The following is a 21,738-nucleotide window of genomic DNA, read 5'->3' as shown; positions in this document are numbered from 1 at the left end:
TATCCCTTTGGGGATATCTTTTCTGATGACCAGGGTTATGTCATCTCTCTGTCTTCCTTACAGTCTTTGTCATTCATTTAGCAAATGATTCCTCACCTAAGGAGACACTGCAGTTATTCACTTGAACTTGTATTTGCACCAGGCATTGCTTATATTTTTATGCCTGTTTATTCCTGCTTACAGACTACAATCTTCTTGAAGGCAGAACTGTGTGTACTCACAGAATGCTAAAAACTGAAGGAATTTAATGGTCATTTGATCCAACTCCATATTTTACAGGGAGGAAAACCCAGAGTAAAGGACATAAACATTTGCCATAAGAATATAGAGAGTCAATGAGAGAATGAAACTAAAATGCAAAGGCAAAATGATTTGAAACAGATATCAAGAGACTTACAGCCCTGACCCGTCTCCAAGCGCCAGCATCTTTCTGGGTCTTTTGTTTCTTTCCTCTAATATCCTCTCTTGTGAACCTGTTCTCCATGAAATGAAATAAACGAATATTTTGTCCCAAAGAATAATCATCCTTCTGTGTGTGCTTGTGTGTACGCACATATATGCGTGTGCCTATCTCTGTGTATGTGCACATAGAAAATTACTGTAGAATAACACAAACTTCGGGTTGTGTTAACTCCACGGACCTTGGAATCAGATGGTCTGGGTACAAATCACAAAGCTTCCGCTACCTTTTTTTTGTTATTAACTTTGTGCATCTCAAAGTTTCCTTATCTGTAAAATAAAAATTATAGTGCCTACATCGTTAGTATACTGCTTGGCATAAAGTAAATGCTCAGTACATTTACAACCATCATGAAATCAAATGCAGGGCCTCTAACACAATATTGGTGTGACTAACATGAAAAGTAGAAGTAAAAAGTGTAAGAAACTTGACGATGTATAAAGTTATCATGTAAACTCTTTGTATGAAGTTATACAATTCAAATCTCAGCACTCATATATTACTTTTCTAAAAAAAAATGTTTTAAATATAAAAATCCTTCCTTGCCAACCAGAATTGAAGACCACCAGAGATTCCCCTTCACTTAAACTAGTTCTCTCAGAAAAGACTTCAAGGCATTTATTTCTGTTTGCAAGTTTGGAGGACGGGCTCAAGGTGAAAGCCATTATTCATTATGCCTAATGCCCTTTCCACTCCCACACAAAAACAGGAATCAATTAATTTCCTTCAGCTACCAACCAGTCAAGTCTGACTGGCGGCACTGAAGGTTACTAGGACCTTCTTTTGTCAGTAATGTCATTAAGAACCTTGTGAGTTTCCTTCCTCCTGGCATGTGTCTTTCTTAAGAGCAGAACATTCAAGTTACTGGTCTTTTTCTTTCCTGGTGGATAAATAAAAATTTATGGTAAAAGTATGGAAAATAACGCCCATTATAGTTTTCCTCCAGCTCTGCCAAAACAGAACAAAACAAAAGGTCACCACAGAACTTACGGAATACACAAAGCAGTCCTACAAAATTGGAAAGGGATTCAGTGAGTTTCTGAGTTACAGCAGATTGTATTAATGCTCACTCACTAGAAATCTTTTTGCCGTGAACTGATGATCTTGTACGAAGCTGCGACGTGCCTTTTCTCTCCCTGTTGAATCTCTAAACAAAACAATTCAGGTATGTCACAGTGGTATTCTACTGAACACAACTGGGATCAAAGCACAGTGCATTTCCACCAGGCAGTAATGCCTTTGTGAGTGCAGAACAAGGCGTGGGTGTGCATGGGATGAGAAGGGCATCCTCCCTCCTCTGCATCTCAGCCTTTGGTGCAGGCATCCCTCATGTGGCAAAGTAGCATTGGGATGTGTTATAGCAAAATGGTGGGATTTGTCTTCAGGGACAATCATGTAAGCAAATCTATCATATATTTGGCTGCTTAATACCACACATAGCTCAGACACTGAGAGGTGACTGGTGGTTACCATGAGGGATGGGTTAGGGTGGCTGCATGGGAAGGATGAGAGGGATAAAGGGGCACAAAAATCTTCAATCATAAGTTGGTCATGGAGATGGTTTTACAGCATGGAGAATATATAGCCAATGAATCCATAACATCTTTCTGTGTTGAAAGATGGTAACTGCACAGGTGCAGGCGAGGATTTAATATGGGTAACTGTTGAACCACTGTGTTATATACTTGAAACCAACTGCGTATCAATGACACTTTAATAAAAACAAAACAAAAAAAATAAAAAAACTACACATGGCTCACGTCCAGGATCTCTCCACAAGGGCAGGGACTCTCAAACAAAACTCTCATCAAATCAACCCAAGTGTTGGTTAAACTTAACATGCAGATTCCCAGGTCTTGCCTCTGGGAAATTGGTTTACTGGAGCACAGAAATCTGAGTTTTTGGTAAGTGGTCCAGGTGGGATTGTGATACAGGTGCTAAGGCTATACTTACTGAAAGACTCCCCACAATAAGTGTGTCAGGCTTCGCGTCCTCCTCTCTCAAAACTCATGAGTCCCCGTGTCCTCAACCTCATCCTCAGCTGTCTCCCTGGAAAACAGCAATCTGACACAGGAAAGGAGATGATAACTGGAAAACTCTGCTCTCAGAAGTGTTCTTTATTTTACTGAGGGAGAAAGAAAGGGGTGGCTGGTCTAGAAAAACACCTTCACAGAAAGGAAAGGTAGACATCCAAGACAAAGATGAGCATTTCAGCAGGTGAGGGAGGGAGACAATTTGGGGCTAGGCTCAGTATTTAGGGAGGTATGTCTGGCAAATCACTGCAGGTGCAGCCCTGCCAAGCATAAGAGATGAACACATGAAGCCCACACCCAGGTCTTGCAGTGGAGTCCTGGGCTGGTTATCCTCCTGGGTACTCTGAGTCCCAGGAACTGGGGGAGCCACTGGCCCTTTGGCATTTCTACCTATCTGTCTGCAAATCTCAAACTTCACTAATTCTCAAAGTTTCTCAGGAGACTTATCCTCATGCTGAGGTTGTCTCCTGTCCCCCAGTTTACCTACCAGAGTTGTGAATCAAGCTTGATCTGTTTGGCATTACTAGTTATTGATTTCCTTGCAGAGTTGTTTTTTATCTTGCACTTTTCCAATCAGAATACCATTCACTGATCACTGGAAAACCCTGCAAAGTGAGAAAGATGATATCCTCAGTTCTGTGTTAGACTTGATTCCCAGTACTTGTCATGTGACAAGAAAACTACTGAGTTTTGCTCCCCCTGAAGACACTTAATGGATGCATTGCTGATTCAGGCTGTACAAATATGATTATTATTTTTGCTCCTCAGGGCCATTAAGAAAGTAGAGGATGGAGACCTGGTGCTCAGAGCATCCACTAGTTCCCAGACACTGAGCTAAGTATTCAACACCCATTATGCATTTTGAATCTCCTAATATCCCCATCCTGAGTAGGAATTGCTATTATGCCCATCTGATGAAGAAAAATTCAGAGAAATTTTAGTTGACTTAAAGTCAAGCACCTGGAAAGCAGAGAACTGGAATCTGTCCTCTGACTTCAAAGCCCATACTCTTACCATTACACCATGCTATTTAAGCATTTAAAAATTACTTAATTGAAAGAGATTAGTTTGCAAGGCACAAAGTCCTGAATTTATGGAGTGGACACTATATAAAAGCATATCCTTGTAGGTCTCAAAAACCCACACTATATGGGTTTGCAGGGACAACATCTATAATTTAATCAAAACCATACTGTACCCAAGCAGCTAACAGATTTCATAAAGTGTCTAATACTCTAGAGAAGGGTATACTGCAATATAACATTCATCCAAGCAACGTGCTTAAAACCACCCATTCTTGATTCAACCAGAGAAAGGATGGCTTTCTAAATCCAGGGCATTAGTTCAAATCTGTTCTAGATTTGAAATGGTGGAAATTGGTTCCCTCCTGACAGACATTCAGCAGTCCATGCTCATTCTCAGTGAACTGGTGTTCCCAGGAGGCAGAGCTGCCTGTGCACAAACTGCACACCACTGGCCTCTGCTGAACCACATGGCAGAGTTGGGAGAAACTTCAGGAAAAGATCAACTTCCTTTAAAAACATTCCCTAAAGAGACCCTATACTTAAGGCAAAACAGATGCTCCTCAAAAATATCAGCCTACAGGGAAGCTTGTGTCCTGCCACAAACCATCCCTTAATTCATCTCTTTGTCCACCTCTCTTTCAGATCCTCTTCTTTATTTTTGTCTTAGAAGCAGCTTCCACACATGTGCACACACACAGTGACCAGAGCCTGATGCTAGACTCCCTTAATGTAAAATCTCAGGACGATAGAGGATCTTCCAGCTTTGCACCAAACTGGTTCTGTGTGACCCTACCCAATAGCAACACAAACAACTATTTATTGAGCACTTAATGTACCAGGCCCTGGGCCAAGAGCTTCCTGTGGATGGGTAGATGAGGAACTGGAGGCTTACAGAAGCTGTTATTTCCAAGATCGTGATCTAGGGAACGGTTGTGCTAGGATACACACTACTTAACATGTTGTATTCAAAGTACTTGTTTCTATGACAACAATTTCCTTGAGACAAGGGTCTACTCTTTCTTATCCACCCTCATATCTTGATATTCTCAGCATTTACCTCACTACTGGGTGTACAGGAATGATCACATTAAACCTAATATGGCACATATGTACCCACAACTTTTTATCACCATCTTGAGGCTCTAAGTTACTCTTCCATTTTCTTTAAAATATATTGATCAAGTAAATAATATTCCCCTTGGAAGTGGAAACTACAAAACTAAAGTAATAAATTACAGCACAATCACTGCTCAGCAGAATCAATTAAAATAAAATTCACAAAAATGGAGTTGCTAAAAGCAAATTTTCTAAAGCAAAGCCACCCCAAAATAGCAGACTAATGCCTTTAAATTAAAATAAGTCTCAAAATTTAAATGGAATTATACAATATATGGTCTTTGGTAACTGATCTCTTTCATTTAGCATTTCAATGTTTACAATCCTTTTATTATTGTAACAATATAGTATTTCCTCTTTTATTTCTGGTTTTAGAAATTTAAGTATTTTTTTTCTTGATCAGTCTAAAGATCTGTCAATTTTGTTGATCTTTTTGAAAAACCAACTTTTGATTTTGTTGATTTTTCTGTTTTCTACTTCATTAATTTATGCTCCAAACTTTATTATTTCCTTCCTTATGCTTTATCTAGGTTTAGCTGTTCTTTCTCCAGTGTCCTAAGTTGGAAGGTGAGATTACTGATATGAAATATTTCCTCTTTTCCCATGTGCATTTACAGATACAAATCTTCTTCTAAGCAATAATTAGTTGTATTCCTTAAGTTTTGGTATTTTCATTCATCTCACAGTATTTTCTAATTTTCCTTATTACTTCTTTGATCCATTGGTTATTTAGGAGCTTATTAATTTCTACCTATTTGTGAATTTTCCAGATTTCTATTATTGGTTTCTATCTTTATTCCACTGTGTTCAGAGAAAATACTTTGTATGATTTCCACCCTTATAAATTTAATGTGGCTGTTTTATGGTTAAATACATGGTTTTATCATGTGGAAAAACTTTCCATGTGCACTTGAGAAGAATATGTATTCTGCTTTTGTTGTATAGAATATTCTAAGGATGTCTGTTAAATCTAGATGGTTTATAGAGTTGCTCAATTCTTTTATTTACTGGTTGATCTTATGCCTCGTGGTTCTATGCATTACTGAAAGCGGGATATTTATATCTCCAACTTATTATTATTATTGAATTGTCTGTTTCTCTCTTTAGTTCTGTCCATTTCTGCTTCATGTTGGGGCTCTATTATTAGGTACATATATATTTACAATTATTATATTTTCTTGATGGATTGAACCTCTTATTATAAAATGTCCCTCTTTATTGCTAGAAACAGAGACTTTTGTTTTAAAGTCTCTTTTGCCTAATGTAAGTATAGCCACTCCAGCTTTTTTTGACTCCAGGTTTTTATCATTGCTGTTAGTACGACATATCATTATCCAGCCTTTCACTTTCAACCTATTTCTATCCTCAAATATTCTAAAACTGTGTCTCTTAAGTATTTCTAAACTGTCTCTTGTACACAGATATAGTTGGACCTTTTTAAATCTAGTCTGACATCTCAGTCTTTTGATTGGATTGTTTAATCCATTCACATTTAATTTTGTTTCTGATACAGTTGGATGTATACATGCCATTTCACTTTCCATTTTCTATATGTCTCACATCTTTTTTGTCTCTTTATTCCTCCTGAATGGCTTTCTTTTACATTAAATGTAACATTTACTTCCTTCAATACTTGTTTCACTTTATTTTTATGAGTTATTTTCTTAGTTGGTTGTTCTGGGGTTTATCATATACATCTTATCAAACCCTATGTTAGACTAATAGAACTTAATTTCAGTGAGGAATACAAACATTATTTCTATACATATCTATTTTCTTCCCATATTTTGTACTATAGTTATACATAGTATATTCACATATATTACTATATATTACAAACCCAATAATATTTTGTTATAAATATTGCATATGTCTATTAAAGAAGCTGAGAAAAAGGGAAAAAAGTAATTTTTATAGTTTGTATAGAAATATTTTTCTTTACCATTTCTAATTCTCTTCATTTGTTCCTGTGGATTCAAATTACCTTCTGGTGCCATTTCCTTACATCAATACAGCTGTGTTCCCACCTACTTCCATTGTGCTATTACATCAGATATGTTTCATTTCTTTATGTTTTAGGCCCAAGAGTGTAATTATATACATATTACTTTATAAAATTGTTTTTTAAATCAGTTAAGAGTAGAAAGAGGAGAAATGTGCATTTATATTACTCTTATAATTGCTCATTTTCCCTTTCCAGTGCTCACTGTTTTTTTTTTTGGTGAGGGTTCATATCACTACCTGCAGTCACTTGTATTTAGCCTAAAGAACTTCATTATTTCTAGAAAGGTGGGACTGCTAGCAAGAAATTCTCTGTTTTTGTTTATCTGGAAATGTTTTATTTTGCGAAAGATGACTTTGCTAGATATGATTCTTGGTTGACAGTTTTTTCCTTCAACACTCAGATATTAGTCTTAGTGGAATTCCTTTGTATGTGATGAATCCTTTTTCTCCTGCTTTCCAATTTTTTTCTGTTGTAGTATTTTAGTATTTTTAAGGTGATGTGTCTTTTTGTGGGGCTCTCTTATGTTTATCCTGCTCGCAATTCATTGAGTTTTGAGATATGTATGTAGATTTTCATCATTTGGGGGATGATTTTAGCCATTGCTTCTTTTGATATCATTTTCTGTTCCTTTCTGTCTCTCTCATGTTCTTCTGGTAATCCCATTATGCATACTTTGGTATGCATGATGGTGTTCCAGACTTCTCTGAGGCTCTGTTTATTTTCCTTTATTATTTTTTTGCTTTCTGTCCTTTGCATTGCAAAGTCTGCATCAACCTAACTTTCACCACTGATTCTTTCAAATTTGTGGCTCCCTCTAGTGAATTTTTCATTTCAGTTTAAACTTTTCAACTACAAAGTTTCCATTTGGTTATTTCCTATAATTTCTCTCATATATCAGTAATGATGAGATATTGTCATCATGGCTTCCTTTACTTCCTTAAGTATGGTTTATTTCATTCTGTATATATATATTTATAATGGCTGCTTTGAAGTCTCTGTTAAATTTTATATCCAGCACCCCTCACAGTTGCTATTGCCTGTTTTTCTTTTATGAGCAATTCCCCACTTCTTCCTGTCATATTTTTTTTCTTAAGTCGGCTATTTTAGGTAACATATAACAGGAATGCTTGACACTGGTTTCTCTCCTTCCTTTCTGGGGCTTTATGTGTGTGTGTGTGTCTCTGTGTGTGTGTGTGTGTGCACATGCATGTGCGTGCATGTGTGTTTAATGACTTTGTTTAATGACTTATTCATGCTATTTTAATGAAATCTAATTTCCCTCTCCTGCCCTCACAGTATGAAGATTTGGCATCCACACAAGCAACCTGGAACGTCAGTGCTTTTAGTAGGGCTCTCTTTGACCTTCTTTTTCTCTTATCTGTCTCATTGTCCATCTCTTTTGTATCACACTCAGCTGTTAGACTTCACTCGTTGCATATGATTGTTCTATTTTTTCATTTTTTATTATTTTTTATTTTGGTATCATTAATTTACAATTACATGAGGAACATTATGTTTACTAGACTCTCCCCTTCACCAAGTTCCCCCCACATACCCCATAAGTCACTGTCCATCAGCGTAGTGAGATGCTGTAAAATCACTACTTGTCTTCTCTGTGTTGCACAGCCCTCCCCCACATTATACATGCTAATCATAATGCTCCTTTTCTTTTATCCCCCTCCTTATTCCTCCCTTCCCACCCATCCTCCCCAGTCCCTTTCCCTTTGGTAACTGTCAGTCCTTTCTTGGGGTGTGTGATTCTGCTGCTGTTTTGTTCCTTCAGTTTTTCCTTTCTTCTTATACTCCACAGCTGAGTGAAATTTCTCCACCTGGCTTATATCACTGAGCATAATACCCTCTAGCTCCGTCCATGTTGTTGCAAATGGTAGGATTTGTTTTCTTCTTATAGTTGAATAATATTCCATTGTATATATGTACCACATCTTCTTTATCCATTCATCTACTGATGGACACTTAGGTTGCTTCCATTTCCTGGCTATTGTGAATAGTGTTGCAAGAAACATAGGGGTGTACTATTTACAATAGCCAAAATATGGAAGCAACCTAAATGTCCATCAGTAGATGAATGGATAAAGAAGAAGTGGTACATATACACAATGGAATATTATGCGGCCCTAAGAAAAAAACAGATCCTACCATTCACAACAACATGGATGGAGCTAGAGGGTATTATGCTCAGTGAAATAAGCCAGGCGGAGAAAGACAAGTACCAAATGATTTCACTCATATGTGGAGTATAAGAACAAAAGAAAACTGAAGGAACAAAACAGCAGCAGAAGCACAGAACCCAAGAATGGACTAATAGTTACCAAAGGGAAAGGGACTGGGGAGGATGGGTGGGAAGGGAGGGATAAGGGTGGCAAGAAAAGAAAGGGAGCATTACGATTAGCATGTATAGTGTTGGGGGGGCATGGGAAGGGCTGTGCAACACAGAGAAGACAAGTAGTGATTCTACAGCATCTTACTATGTTGAAGGACAGTGACTGTGAACTTGGTGACAAGTAGTGATTTTACAGCATCTTACTATGTTGATGGACAGTGACTGTGAACAGGGATGTGGGGGGGACTTGGTGAAGGGGGGAGCCTAGTAAACATAATGTCCTTCATGTAATTGTAGATTAATGATACCAAAACAAAAAAAAAATAAAAATAAAAAAGATGGATTCATCTTACAGATGACTTGCATTTTATTAAAAAAAAAGAAACATAGGGGTGCATCTGTCTTTTTCAAATTAGGCTGCTGCATTCTTAGGGTAAATTCCTAGGAGTGGGATTCCTGGGTCAAATGGTATTTCTATTTTGAGCTTTGTGAGGAACCTCCATACTGCTTTCCACAATGGTTGAACAAATTTACATTCCCACCAGCAGTGTAGGAGGGGTCCCCTTTCTCCACAACTTTGCCAACATTTGTTGTTGTTTGTCTTTTGGATGGTGGCGATCCTTACTGGTGTGAGGTGATATCTCATTGTGGTTTTAATTTGTATTTCTCTGATGACTAGCAATGTGGAGCATCTTTTCATGTGCCTGTTGGCCATCTGAATTTCTTCTTTGGAGAACTGTCTGTTCAGCTCCTCTGCCCATTTTTTAATTGGATTATTTGATTTTTGTTTGTTGAGGTGCGTGAACTCTTTATATATTTTGGATGTCAACCCTTTATCAGATCTGTCATTTATGAATATATTCTCCCATACTGTAGGATGCCTTTTTGTTCTATTGATGGTGTCCTTTTCTGTACAGAAGCTTTTCAGCTTGATATAGTCCCACTTGTTCATTTTTGCTTTTGTTTCTCTTGCCCGGGGAGATATGTTCATGAAGAAGTTGCTCATGTTTATGTCCAAGAGGTTTTTGCCTATGTTTTTTTCAACAGTTTTATGACTTCATGGCTTACAATCAGGTCTTTGATCCATTTCAAATTTACTTTTGTGTATGGGGTTAGACAATGATCCAGTTTCATTCTCTTACATGTACCTGTCCAGTTTTGCCAACACCAGCTGTTGAAGAGGCTGTCATTTCCTCATTGTATGTCCATGGCTCCTTTATCATATATTAATTGACCATATATGTTTGGGTTAATGTCTGGAGACTCTATTCTGTTCCACTGGTCTGTGGCTCTGTTCTTGTGCCAGTACCAAATTGTCTTGATTACTGTGGCTTTGTAGTAGAGCTCAAAGTTGGAGAGTGAGATCCCTCCCACTTTATTCTTTCTTCTCAGGATTGCTTTGGCTATTTGGGGTCTTTGGTGGTTCCATATGAATTTTAGAACTACTTATTCCAGTTTGTTGACGAATGCTATTGGTAATTTGATAGGGATTGCATCGAATCTGTATATTGCTTTGGGCAGGACAGCCATTTTGACAATATTAATTATTCCTATCCAAGAGCATGGGATGAGTTTCCATTTGTTAGTGTCCTCTTTAATTTCTCTTAAGAGTGTCTTGTAGTTTTCAGGGTATAGGTCTTTCACTTCCTTGGTTAGGTTTATTCCTAGGTATTTTATTCTTTTTGATGCAATTGTCAATTGAATTGTTTTACTGGTTTCTCTTTCTATTAGCTCATTGTTAGTGTATAGGAAAGTCTCAGATTTCTGTGTATTAATTTTGTATCCTGCAACTTTGCTGTATTCTGATATTAGTTCTAGTAGTTTTGGAGTGGAGTCTTTAGGGTTGTTTGACTTCTTCTTTACCTGTCTCGATTCCTTGTATTTATTTGTTTTGTCTAATTGCCATGGCTAGGACCTCCAGTACTATGTAAAATAACAGTGGGGAGAGCAGGCACCCCTGTCTTGCTCTGGATATTAGAGGAAATGCTTTCAGCCTCTCGCTGTTCAATATGATGTTGGCTGTGGGTTTTTCATATATGGCCTTTATTATGTTGAGGTACTTGCCCTCTATACCCATTTTGCTGAGAGTTTTTATCATGAATGGATGTTGAATTGTGTCGGATGCTTTTTCAGCATCTATGGAGATGATCATGTGGTTTTTGTCCTTCTTTTTGTTGATGTGGTGGATGATGTTGATGGATTTTCGAATGTTATACCATCCTTGCATCCCTGAGATGAATCCCACTTGATCATGGTGTATGATCCTCTTGATGTATTTTTGAATTCGGTTTGGTAATATGTTGTTGAGTATTTTTGCATCTATGTTCATCAGGTATATTGGTCTGTAATTTTCTTTTTTGGTGGGTCTTTGCCTGATTTTGGTATTAGGGTGATGCTGGCTTCATAGAATGAGTTTAGAAGTATTTCCTCTTCTTCTATTTTTTGGAAAACTTTAAGGAGAATGGGTATTATGTCTCCTCTGTATGTCTGATAAAACTCTGTGGTAAATCCACCTGGCCCGGGAGTTTTGCTCTTGGGTAGTTTTTTGACTACCGACTCAATTTCATTGCTGGTAATTGGTCCGTTTAGATTTAGATTTTCTGTTTCTTCCTTGGTCAGTCTTGGAAGGTTGTATTTTTCTAGGAAGTTTTCCGTTTCTTCTAGGTTTTCCACCTTGTTAGCATATAGTTTTTTGTAGTATTCTTTAATAATTCTTTGTATTTCTGTGGAGTCCGTTGTGATTTTTCCTTTCTCATTTCTGATACTGTTGATGTGTGCAGATTCTCTTTTACTTTTTATAAGTCTGGGTAGGGGCTTATCTATTTTGTTTATATTCTCGAAGAACCAGCTATTGGTTTCATTGATTTTTTCTATTGTTTTATTCTTTTCAGTTTTATTTATTTATTCTCTGATCTTTATTATGTCCCTCCTTCTGCTGACTTTAGGCCTCATTTGTTCTTTTTCCAATTTTGATAATTGTGTCTTTAGACTATTCATTTGGGATTGTTCTTCCCTCTTTAAATAGGCCTGTATTGCTATGTACTTTCCTCTTAAAACTGCTTTTGCTGCATCCCACAGAAGTTTAGACTTTGTGTTGTTATCATTTGTTTCCATATATTGCTTGATCTCTATTTTGATTTGGTTGTTGATCCATTGATTATTTAGGAGCATGTTGTTAAGCCTCCATGTGTTTGCGAGCCTTTTGCTTTCTTTGTAGAATTTATTTTTAGTTTTATACCTCTGTGGTCTGAGAAGTTGGTTGGTAGAATTTCAATCTTTTTGAATTTACTGAGGCTCTTTTTGTGGCCTAGTATGTGGTCTATTCTGGAGAATGTTCCATGTGCACTTGAGAAGAATGCATATCTTGTTGCCTTTAGGTATAGAGTTCTATTGATGTCTATTAGGTCCATCTGTTCTAGTGTGTTGTTCACTGCCTCTGTGTCCTTACTTATTTTCTGTATGGTGGATCTGTCCTTTGGAGTAAGTGGTGTGTCGAAGTCTCCTAAAATGAATGCATTGCATTCTATTTCCTTCTTTAATTCTGTTAGTATTTGTTTCACATATGTTGGTGCTCCTGTATTGGGTGCATATATATTTATAATGGTTATATCCTTTTGTTGGACTGACCCCTTTATCATTATATAATGTCCTTCTTCATCTCTTGTGACTTTTTGTTTTGAAGTTTATTTTGTCTGATACTGCAACACCTGCTTTTTTCTCCTTGTTGTTTGCGTGAAATATCTTTTTCCATCCCTTGACTTTTAGTCTATGCATGTCTTTGGGTTTGAGGTGAGTCTCTTGTAAGTAGCATATAGGTGGGTCTTGCCTTTTTATACATTCTATTATTCTATGTCTTTTGATTGCTGCATTCAGTCCATTTACATTTAGGGTGATTATTGAAAGATATGTACTTATTGCCATTGCAGGCTTTAGATTAGTGGTTACCAAAGGTTCAAGGTTAGCTTCTTTACTACCTTACTGTCTAACTTAACTCGCTTATTGAGCTATTATTAACACAGTCTGATAATTCTTTATTTCTCTCCCTTCTTATTCCTCCTCCTCCATTCTTTGTATGTTAGGTGTTTTTTGTGTGTGTATGCTCTTGTGTGTTCCCTTTGACTGCTTTTGTGGGTAGTTGATTTTATCTTTTACCTTTAGTTCGTAATTGATTGTTCTGCTTTCTTTGCTGTGATTTTATTTTCTCTGGTGACATCTGTTTAGCTTTAGGAGTGCTTCCATCTAGAGCAGTCCCTCTAAAATACCCTGAAGAGGCGGTTTGTGTGAGGCAAATTCCCTCAACCTTTGCTTGTCTGGGAATTGTTTAATCCCTTTGTATTTAAATGATAATCGTGCTGGATACAGTATCCTTGGTTCAAAGCCCTATTGTTTCATTGCATTAAATATATCATGCCATTCTCTTATGGCCTGTAAGGTTTCTGTTGAGAAGTCTGATGATAACCTGATGGGTTTTCCTTTGTAGGTGACCTTTTTTCTCTCTCTGGCTGCCTTTAATACTCTGTCCTTGTCTTTAATCTTTGCCATTTTAATTACTATGTGCCTTGGTGTTGTCCTCTTAGGGTCCCTTGTGTTGGGAGTTCTGTGTGCTTCCATGGTCTGAGAGGCTATTTCCTTCCCCAGTTTAGGGAAGTTTTCAGCAATTATTTCTTCAAATGCATTTTCTATCCCTTTTTCTCTCTTCTTCTTCTTCTGGTACACCTATAACACGGATATTGTTTCATTTGGATTGGTCACACAGTTCTCTTAATATTCTTTCATTCCTGGAGACCCTTTTACATCTCTCTGCATCAGCTTCTCTGTGTTCCTGTTCTCTGATTTCTATTCCATCAATGGCCTCTTGCATCTCGTCCATTCTGCTTTAAGTCCTTCCAGAGACTGTTTTATTTCTGTATTCTCCCTCCTTAGCTCTTGCATATTTCTCTGCAGGTCCATCAGCATGGTTATGACCTTTATTCTGAATTCTTTTTCAGGAAGATTGGTTAGGTCTGTCTCCCCAGGTTCCCTCTCAGGGGAGGATGTCTGTGTGATTCTGGTCTGAATCAAATTCTTCTGCCTTTTCATGGCGATGGGCAGATGGTGCATGTGTCAGCTGGGAGAACAAAATCCCTCCCTGCTTGCTCCTCATGTTCCTCTCCTGGGAGAACAGCAACCCCTAGCAGCTTGTGCTGGGCAGTTGTGTGCAGACTGGGTCTCTGATTCTTGCCTGGCTGCTGTGGAGTAAGCTCACGCTGTGGGCATGGCGAGTCTCAGGCTGTTACTCCACTATGGTGGGGCCATGCAGGAGGGGGAATGGGCAGGAAGCTCTTTATCGCCAAGAGGGGCCTCCGAGCTGTGCTGCCCAGGGTCTTAGGGCACCTGGATTTCTCCAGGATTCCCAGCTGCTCAGCTGAGTGCACCAGGACACTTCTGTCCAACTGTGAGGCCCCTGTCCCTTAAAGACTTTCAAAAAGCACTCGCTTTTCTTTTGTCCCAGGAGTGCCGGCTGCAGGGGCCCGCTTGCAGATTTTACTGTCCCGTTTCCCTAGTATACAGCACACCATGCACTGTGTGTCTGCACTCCCAGTGCGGATGCCTAGGGCTGGGTATTCAGCAGTCCCGGGCTCCCTCTCCCTCCCCACTCTGAGTCCTCTCCTCCCGCCAGGGAGCTGCGGTAGGGTTATCACTTGGGTCCCGCCAGGTCGCAGCTTGTATCTTACCCCCTTCGCGAGGCACTTGGTTCTCACAGGTGTAGATGTAGCTTGGCTGTTGTCCTGTATCTTCTGGTCTCTCTTTTAGGAATAGTTTTATTTGTTGTATTTTCAAAAATATATATGTTTTTGGGAGGAGATTTCCACTATCCTACTGACACCGCCATCTTGGCTCCTCCCCTATTCTATTGTTTTTTGACAATACACTGGGAAATAAGTTGCTCCTCAGTTTGATCTAATTAAATTCAGGCAGGAGTAGTTTGAGGCCAATGTATTAGACTTTCTTCTCTCATCAAGAGGGCTCTTAAAAACTGTATCTTTTGTTGATTCTCTCTAGTAAATTGGCTGGCCTATGGTTTAGCATGATGCTTTCAGAGATACCGGCACCTCTTAATTTCTTACCAAATTCCCATTGTTTTAGAGAGGGCCCTTAGGTTTGAAATTCCCCACTCTGTTTCAAATAAAGTCAGTTCCTTTCAGAGAAACTTCAGAGCTGTTCTTATTGACTCTATCTCAGCCTTGGTGCAAAATCTGTGAGCCACTGATCCAGATGCTTGCCAATGAAAATGGTCTGCTTTTCTAGGAATGATATCTCTGCTTTATGAGCAGACCTGGAGAGGGGTAATAGCCTTTTTAACTTCTCTCTCCTGGCATGGAGTCTTCACTCTACAAGCTAGTTGGAGCAACGATGATCAGGCCCCATTATTCTCAGACTGCCATGCATGGGGAAGAGCCTTTACCACATGAATGAGGGCTGGATGGAGGTGGGGAATATCCAAACTTGTGACTGCATTCACCAGAAACTTAGCCTCTGTAACATGAAGTTGGAGGGAATTGGAAATGTTCTTTGCCTGTACTTCCTGGTAAAATACTGTATCCCTTGACTGGGAACTTAGGGGAATGAGAGTTCTTTTTGGCAACACCTTCCTAGAGTGGAGCTTCTATCAAGCTCAGCCTGGGAAGGAGAGGGTTATGGTCAAGGGCCACTACCTCTCATTGGCCTTAGATATTTAGTAGACTTTGCTGAATTTCTTTATTTGCTGAATGCTCTTAGGACAATTTCCAGAGACTTAAAATGGTTAGTTTTATTTTTGTTTTTTTTAATATTCATTTTATTATCATTAATCTACAATTACCTGAAGAACATTATGGTTACTAGACTCCCCTCTTCACCAAGTCCCCCCCGACAAACCCCATTACAGTCACTTTCCAGCAGCATAGTAAGATGCTGCAGACTACTTGTCTTCTCTGTGTTGCACAACCCTCTCTATGCCGCCCCCCACATTATACATGCTAATCGTAAGGCCCCCTTTCTTTTTCCCAGTCCTTATCCCTCCCTTCCCACCCCTCCTGCCCAGTCCCTTTTCCTTTGGTAACTGTTAGTCCATTCTTGGGTTCTGTGATTCTGCTGCTGTTTTGTTCCTTCAGGTTTTCTTTGTTCTTATACTCCACATATGAGTGAAATCATTTGATACTTGTCTTTCTCCGCCTGGCTTATTTCACTGAGCATAATACCCTTTAGCTCCATCCATGTTGTTGCAAATGGTAGGACTTGTTTTCTTCTTATGGCTGAATAATATTCCATTGTGTATATGTACCACATCCTCTTTATCCATTCATCTACTGATGGACATTTAGGTTGTTTCCATTTCTTGGCTATTGTAAATAGTGCAGTGATAAATATAGGGGTGCATATGTCTTTTTCAAACCGGGCTGCTGCATTCTTAGGGTAAATTCCTAGAAGTGGAATTCCTGGGTCAAATGGTATTTCTATTTTGAACTTTTTGAGGAACCTCCATAATGCTTTCCACAATGGTTGAACTAATTTGCATTCCCACCAGAAGTGTAGGAGGGTTCCCTTTCTCTGCAACCTTGCCAACATTTGTTGTTGTTTGTCTTTTGGATGGTGGCGATCCTTACTGGTGTGAGGTGATATCTCATTGTGGTTTTAATTTGCATTTCTCTGATGATTAGCGATGTGGAGCATCTTTTCATGTGCCTGTTGGCCATCTGAATTTCTTCCTTGGAGAACTGTCTGTTCAGCTCCTCTGCCCATTTTTTAATTGGATTGTTTGATTTTTGTTTGTTGAGGTGCATGAACTCTTTATATATTTTGGATGTCAACCCTTTATCGGATCCATCATTTATGAATATATTCTCCCATACTGCAGGATGCCTTTTTGTTCTATTGATGGTGTGCTTTGCTGTACAGAACCTTTCAGCTTGATAGAGTTCCACTTGTTCATTTTTGCTTTTGTTTCCCTTGCCCGTGGAGATATGTTCATGAAGAAGTTGCTCATGTTTATGTCCAAGAGATTTTTGCCTATCTTTTTTTCTAAGAGTTTTATGGTTTCATGACTTACATTCAGGTCTTTGATCCATTTCAAATTTTCTTTTGTGTATGGGGTTAGACAGTGATCAGAGTTTCATTCTCTTACATGTAGCTGTCCAGTTTTGCCAGTACCATCTGTTGAAGAGACTGTCATTTCCCCATTGTATGTCCATGGCTCCATTATCGTATATTAATTAACCATATATGTTTGGGTTAATATCTGGGATCTCTATTCTGTTCCACTGGTCTGTCAGTATTCTATCTTTTCTGTATGTCTAATAAAATTCCAAGGTAAATCCATCTGGCCCGGAGGTTTTGTTCTTGGGTAGTTTTTTGATTACCACTTCAATTTCTTTGTTGGTAATTGGTTTGTTTAGATTTTGGGTTTCTTCCTTGGTCAGTCTTCGAAGGTTGTATTTTTCTAGGAAGTTTTCCATTTTTTCTAGGTTTTCCAGCTTCTTAGCATATAGGTTTTCATAGTAGTCTCTAATAATTCATATTTCTGTTGGGTCCGTCATGATGTTTCCTTTCTTGTTTCTGATTCTGTTGATGTGTGTTGATTCTCTTTTTCTCTTAATAAGTCTGGCTAGAGGCTTTTCTATCTTGTTTATTTTCTCAAAGAACCAGCTCTTGTTTATTGATTTTTTCTGTTATTTTACTCTTCTCAATTTTATTTATTTCTTTTCTGATCTTTATTATGTCCCTTCTTCTGCTGACTTTAGGCCTCATTTGTTCTCCTTTTTCCAATTTTGATAATTATGATGTCAGACTATTCATTTGGGATTGTTCTTCCTTCTTTAAATATGCCTGGATTGCTGTATACTTCCCTATTAAGACTGGTTTTGCTGCACCCCACAGAAGTTGGGGCTTTATGTTTTTGTTGTCATTTATTTCCATATATTGCTGGATCTCCATTTTAATTTGGTCATTGATCCATTGACTATTTAGGAGCATGTTGTTAAGTCTCCATGTGTTTGTGAGCCTTTTGCTTTCTTTGTATAATTTATTTCTAGTTTTATACCTGTGTGGTCTGAGAAGTTGGTTGGTAGAATTTCAATCTTTTTGAATTTACTGAGGCTCTTTTTGTGGCCTAGTATGTGGTCTATTCTGGAGAATGTTCCATGTGCACTTGAGAAGAATGTGTATCCTGTTGCTTTTAGGTATAGAATTCTATAGATGTCAATTAGGTCCATCTGTTCTAGTGTGTTGTTCAGTGCCTGTGTCCTTACTTATTTTGTGCCTGGTGGATCTGTCTTTTGGAGTGAATGGTGTGTTAAAGTCTCCTAAAATGAATGCATTGCATTCTATTTCCTCCTTTTGTTCTGTTAGTATTTGTTTCTTATATGCTGGTGCTCCTGTGTTGGGTGCATATATATTTATAATGGTTGTATCCTCTTGTTGGATTGAGCCCTTTATCATTATGTAATGTCCTTCTTTATCTCTTATTACTTTCTTTGTTTTGAAGTCTATTTTGTCTGATACTAGTACTGCAACACTTGCTTTTTTTTCTCCCTATTGTTTGCATGAAATATCTTTTTCCTTCCCTTTACTTTTAGTCTGTGCATGTCTTTGGGTTTGATGTGAGTATCTTGTAAGCAGCATATAGATGGGTCTTGTTTTTTTATCCATTCAGTGACTCTATGTCTTTTGATTGGTGCATTCAGTCCATTTACATCTAGGGTGATTATCGATAGGTATGTACTTATTGCCATTTCAGGCTTTAGATTCATGGTTACCAAAGGTTCCAGGTTACTTGCCTTACTATCTAAGAGTCTAACTTAACTCACTTAGTATGCTGTTACAATCACAATCTAAAGGTTCTTTTCTATTTCTCCTCCTTTTTCTTCCTCCTTCTTTCTTTATATATTAGATATCAAATTCTGTACTTTTTGTCTATCCCTTGATTGACTTTGGGGATAGTTAATTTAATTTTGCATTTGCTTCATAATTAGCTGTTCTATTTTCTGTACTGTGATTTTATTACCTCAGGTGACAGCTACTCAACCTTAGGAACACTTCCATCTATAGCAGTTCCTCCAAAATAGACTGTAGAGATCATTTGTGGGAGGTAAATTCTCTCAGCTTTTGCTTATCTGGAAATTGTTTAATCCCTCCTTCAAATTTAAATGATAATCTTGTCTGATAAAGTAAGCTTGGCTCCAGGCCCTTCTGCTTCATGGCATTAAATACATCATGCCACTCCCTTCTGGCCTGTAAGGTTTCTGCTGAGAAGTTTGATGTTAGCCTGATGGGCTTTCCTTTGTATGTGATCTTATTTCTGTCTCTGGATGCTTTTAACAGTCTGTCCTTATCTTTGATCTTTCCCATTTTAATTACTATGCGTCTTGGTGTTGTCTTTCTTAGGTCCCTTGTGTTGGGAGATCTGTGGATCTCCATGGCCTGAGAGACTATCTCCTTCCCCAGATTGGGGAAGTTATCAGCAACTACCTCCTCAAAGATGCTTTCTATCCCTTTCTCTCTCTTCTTCTTCTTCTGGTATCCCTATAATGCGAATATTGTTCCGCTTGGATTGGTCACACAGTTCTCTCAATATTCTTTCATTCTTAGAGATTCTTTTTTCTCTCTGTGCCTCAGCTTCTTTGTATTCCTCTTCTCTAGTTTCTATTTCATTTATCGTCTCCTCCACTGTATCCAACCTACTTTTAATACCCTCCATGGTGCTCTTCAATGATTGGATCTCCGACCTGAAGTCATTCCTGAGTTCTTGGATGTCTTTCTGTTCCTCCATTAGAATGTTGATGATTTTTATTTTGAACTCCCTTTCAGGAAGAGTCACGAGGTCCATATCATTTAAATCTTTCTCGGGAGTTATATTAATAATTTTACTCTGAACAAAGTTCCTTTGGTGTTTCATGTTTGTATGTGGCGCCCTCCAGTGTCCAGAAGCTCTATTCTGGAGCTGCTCAGCCCCTGAAGCAATGTTGGGGATCGCAGGGGAGCGGTACTGGTGGCTGGGGGTAGGAAAGAGTTGTTCCCCACCTCCTGGCTCCTGTGCCTGTCTCCACTGCCTGAGCCAGTGGGCTGGTCACACAGGTATAAGTTTTTATCCCAGAGCAGCCGGATATGGATCCCTGCTTTCCACAAGCAGCCGGAATCCCAGTCTCCCCAAGAACTCTGCCTGTATTAACTTTCCAACCTGGTAGTCATGCAAGTCTCATGAAAGCACCATGAAATGTAGGTTTGTGCTCCCCGCGCAGATCTCCAGAGCTAGGCATTCAGCAGTCCTAAGCCTTCCACTCCCTCCCTGCTCCGTTTCTCTTCTTCCCGCCGGTAAGCTGGGGTGGGGGAAGGGCTCGGGTCCTGGGGAGCCACAGCTCTGGTACATTACCCCGTTCAGTGAGGTCCGCTCTTTTCTCCAGGTGTGTGCAGTCTGATGCCATCCTCTTTCCTGTTGCTCTCTCAGGATTAGTTGCACCAACTATATTTTCTAATTGTAACCAGTTTTAGGAGGAAGTCTCTGTCTCTCCTCTCACGCCGCCATCTTTAATCTTTTTTCAAAATGGTTGTTCTTTTTATCATTTTCACCAGTTATGGTTGTCTCACTGGAGAATGGGTCTGCAGGTCTCTTTACACCTTTCCAGAAGTTCTAAACCCTTTTTAAAAATAGAATTGTATAAGCTAACATTATAATTACTACCATTTGCTGTCATTATTGTTGACTGTTTCAATTTTAAAGTTGTAAGAATAATTGCTAAAAGATAAGAGAGATGCTATTTTTCCTGATCAAGCTGACTTTACTCCTCTTAAACTCATATGCAAATCTAAGAACAGAAATGGGGAGAGGGAACCAAGGGGGTGTGACATTTTATAATTTGTCAAGAGTACACAGATTTTTTCTTTTTAGTTTTAAAAGGCAAACACCAAAACTTAAAGTGAATTTACATTTTACAAAGGAAAGCAAACATGTTGGTGCTAGTTACTACGCTAAGACCCCCAAGTTTTTATCCTGACTCCACTATATTTGAATGTGAGTAAGTCACCATAAATCTACATTTGAATTTCTGTACTTACTACATGAGGATCTTGTTTTCAACATGACTTTATTAACTGGGACACTTTTGGTAGCGTACATATGAATTAATAAAAATAATTAAGTTATTGTTGTAAAAGCTAACATTTGTTGAGGGCATATGCCCTGCCATTTTAAAACTATTTAAAATGTATTCATTCTAACAACATTACTATGAAGCAATTTGGATTATTATTATTCCTGCTTTATAGATGAAGTAACTAAGTCACAGAGAGGTTAAGTACTCACCTAATGTCACACAAGTCATCATTTAGTGCTGGAGGCTGGATTTAAACCCAGGCAGATTAGTTTCTAGACCTTGCACTGAACCTTTGTAACATACTGATACTTAAAAAAAAAAAATTATTTCATTACTAACAATTACATACAGTAACTTCTATGAGAGTTTAAGAAATTTTCTTTGAGAGAATTCTCATTCACTCATTCAACAAACATACTGAGTACCTGCTATAACCATGGAGCTGGATTGTTCAATTAAGCAAGGAAATGAAATACCACCTATTAGGATAAAAGTTTGCTCTTCTCAAAATGGAAAATAACTTCATTAGAATAAAAACTGGAGTCACATTGTTAAGCAATAAACTGTGATTGTGGGAAAGGTCTTAACATTTTAATGAACAAATTTACTACAAGCCAGGCACCATTCTAAGCTAAAATGCTTTATATAAGT

The 21,738-nt window shown here is 38.4% G+C and overlaps 1 long non-coding RNA gene across 1 annotated transcript; it reads right to left on the bottom strand.

The window, feature by feature from the left end:
* Positions 1-756: 756 nt before the first annotated feature.
* LOC118907611 (uncharacterized) lies at positions 757-4,504 on the bottom strand. Its single transcript, XR_005022885.2, has 3 exons — positions 2,981-4,504; positions 2,414-2,585; positions 757-1,340 (listed from the first exon to the last, which is right to left on the bottom strand). It is a non-coding gene; the product is annotated as an uncharacterized LOC118907611 (long non-coding RNA).
* Between the last annotated feature and the right edge of the window lie 17,234 nt (positions 4,505-21,738).

Source organism: Manis pentadactyla, chromosome 3 (assembly GCF_030020395.1).
Source record: "Manis pentadactyla isolate mManPen7 chromosome 3, mManPen7.hap1, whole genome shotgun sequence".
NCBI lineage: Eukaryota > Metazoa > Chordata > Mammalia > Pholidota > Manidae > Manis > Manis pentadactyla.
Note: the sequence above shows the minus strand (reverse complement) of the source record. Positions and strands in the feature narration are given on the sequence as shown.